Below are 3,275 nucleotides of genomic sequence, written 5' to 3' on the forward strand. Positions count from 1 at the left end.
ACAGGAGGCTGAGGCAGAAGAATGGCATGAACCCGGGAGGTGGAGCTTGCAGTGAGCCGAGATCACGCCACTGCACTCCAGCCTGGGCGACAGAGCAAGACTCTGTCTCAAAAAAAAGAGTGAGAGACCAGCCTGGACAACATAGCAAGACCGCATCTCTACAAAAAACAACAATAATAAATTAGCTGGGTGTGGTGGTGCATGCCTGTAGTTCCAACTACTTGGGAGGCTGAGGTGGCAGAATTTCTTGAGCCCATGAATTAGAGGCTGCAGTGAGGTATGATCACAGCACTGTATTCCAGCCTAGATGACAGGGTGAGACTCTCAGTTACATGCAACATTATGTGTGAATTTTCCAAATGTAATATTCTGAATTTCAGAGTGGTTGTGAATTTTCGAGGAGTACCATTTGTTATGGGTTGAATTGTGTCCTCGCAATGGATGTGTTGAAGTCCTAACTTCTCCTCACATTGCATACTTGTGAATGTGATCTTATTTGGAAATAGAGTCTTTGCAAATGTAATCAAATTAAGATGAGGTCATTAGGGTGGGCCTTAATCCAATATTGCTGGTGTTCTTATAAGAAGAGGAGAAGAGGCAGAGACAGACACACACAGAGGAGCACACCCTGTGAACACACAGACACAAGAACGTCACGTGGGAACAGAGGCAGAGCCTGGAGTGATGCTTCTACAGCCAAAGAACAGCAAGGATTGCCAGCAACACTGGGAGCTGAGAAAAAGACCTGGAACACATTCTCCCCTGGAATCTTCAGAGAGACTGTGGCCTTGCCGACAACGTGATTTCAGATTCCTGGCCTCCAGAACTGTGAGAAAATACAGTTCTGTTGTTTAAAACAACTCAGTGTGTGTGATTTTGTCACAGCAGCCCTGGGAAATGAATACAGCATTTGCCCAGTGCAGTTTATCAGGATTGAGTCCAACTGACTGTTTTCCACTTGTCCCATTTTTCTTTTATTTTTTATTTGCAGCCTTCTTTTGGATTAACTACAATTTTTTTCCACTTCATTTATTTGCTCTTCAAGCATGTGCCCTCCCTCCCCTTACCTCCCTTTGCTTGGCAAAGCCACAACTTTACAAAATGATACACTAGGAATTTCTGCAAGCAAATTTAAAAAGTCTACAGTTAATCATCTTTGTCCTCCTCCCAAATTACATAAAGATATTCTAATACTTAAACTTGGATCAGCTCTTTCCTTATATGTTATTGTGACCAGTATTTTAGTTTTATATTTTAAAAACCTGTAAGTTAGACATTAATGTGATGTTATATGGTCAATGAAATTTAGATTTACTTACATATCTACCGATTTCCCTGTTTAACACTCCTTTCGTATCTCAGTCCTCCTATCTGGGATCATTTTACTTTTCTCTAAAGTACATATTTTGGAATTTTTCTTTTTCTTTTTTTTTTCTGAGACGGAGTCTTGCCCTGTCGCCCAGGCTGGAGTGCAGTGGCACGATCTCGGCTCACTGCAGGCTCTGCCTCCCCGGTTCAAGTAATTCTCCTACTTCAGCCTCCTGAGTAGCTGGGATTACAGACACCCGCCACCACGCCTGGCTAAATTTTGTATTTTTAGTAGAGACGGGGTTTCACCTTCTTGGCCAGGCTGGTCTTGAACTCCACCTGCCTTGGCCTCCCAAAGTGCAGGGATTACAGGCCTGAGCCACTGCGCCCGGCCTGGAATTTTCTTTAGTGAGGATCTGTTGGTGGTAATTTTTCTCAGCAATTGTTTATTCTTGAAGAATCGTTTTTCAGGGAACAGAATTCTGACCTGGCTGCTATTTTCTCTCATTGAATGTGTTACCACACTATCTTCTGGCCAGCAGTGGGTGATCTCATATTTCTCACTAGCTACCCTCTAAAGGACCAAGTTCTCACCCATGGCCAGAAGATCAAGGTATATATTGCAAAGCCCAAGGACCAGGCGAGGGGGTATTGGGAAGATCAGAGGAGTGGGAGCTGAGAGAAACGCCAATAGCTCAGTGGGGGAGGGTGTCCTCTGATTCTTCAGCCTTTGCACGGAGACTCAGAAACTGGGCTCAGCAATGGGAAAATAAACTAGGACTCCTTTACCACCTTTCATGTTTAAAATGCTAGGGGGCACCCAGATTTGAACTGGGGACCTCTTGATCTGCAGTCAAATGCTCTACCCCTGAGCTATACCCCCAGTTACATTAGTAAGGTCCAATTAACAACCTTTCCCTGTGTAGCCACACCCAGACCTGCTGTCCTAGATTCCGCTTCAGGATGGGTTTCTGAGTTACAAGGCCTGACTCGCTGCCAACTCAACACCCTGTCTTAGAGGAAGCAACCAGTTCCTTCTCCCACAGCTCTGCCACCTCTCCACTCTCAGTTCCTGAGTAAGTGCAGGATCTGGGGAGCAGTCCCCCGACAGCTGGAAGGCTCTCTAGTGACACCTATGTTGTGGGTTTTGTGCCGGGACCTGCAAACAGAGACTCAAAATGCCCAATGGTTTGGCCAAGCCTGCAACACTTCAAAGATAGAACCCACATTTTGTGGATACTGGATTTACCAGCTTTTCAGCTAAGATGACTTTTTAATAACCGCCCCCCCACCCACCCCCCGCCGCCCACCGTGTGAAACCAGGACGACCTCCCTGAATTCTCCTTCAAATTCCACATTTGTTTAAGGCAGTTGAACTTTAAAACAGTATTTTAGCTTTTTTGCCTCATATATCGTGGTGCTTTGTTAGGGCAGCCCTAGAAAACTAAAACATTCCTCCACAATTATGTTGAATTCTCTCTGCTAAAGTAACTGGTGCAGTTTTTGTCTCAGAACTGGACCCTGAATGATACAGAAATAGCTACCAGTGGGGCACTAGGAAACATACCTTCAAGGAGGGTATTGGGATGGACTTGGTCTTGTCCTTGGTCTCTAAGGCAGTGCTGAGCACCTGGTTGGATCCAGAATTATAGGGGATGGCCATAGGAAGAAGGTCATAAAGGCACTGTTTCATAAGCTCATCAACTTCCTTCTGTGAGGGGACTGCACTATGGTCTCTACTCAAGTAAAACTCGATTTTGTCAGTTCGGCTCAAGGAGGAAAATGAATTCTTTAAAGGTGGCACCCAGAGTTGATCCAGGGACCTCTTGATCTACAGTTAAATGCTCTACCACTGAGCTATAATTGAGAATAGTATATAATTTATACTTTCTTATAGTTCCACACATACATACAGGTGCTCATGCTGACTCAACAGAGTTGCTGGTCCTGTTCAACTGTAAGTGGAT

General features: G+C 44.8%; 1 non-coding gene across 1 annotated transcript; it reads right to left on the reverse strand.

Annotated features, from left to right (window-relative positions):
• Nucleotides 1-2,119: 2,119 nt before the first annotated feature.
• Nucleotides 2,120-2,191, reverse strand: TRNAC-GCA (transfer RNA cysteine (anticodon GCA)). The gene has a single exon. It is a non-coding gene; the product is annotated as a tRNA-Cys (tRNA).
• Nucleotides 2,192-3,275: the final 1,084 nt, after the last annotated feature.

This window comes from Pan troglodytes, chromosome 6 (assembly GCF_028858775.2).
Source record: "Pan troglodytes isolate AG18354 chromosome 6, NHGRI_mPanTro3-v2.0_pri, whole genome shotgun sequence".
Classification (NCBI taxonomy): Eukaryota; Metazoa; Chordata; class Mammalia; order Primates; family Hominidae; genus Pan; species Pan troglodytes.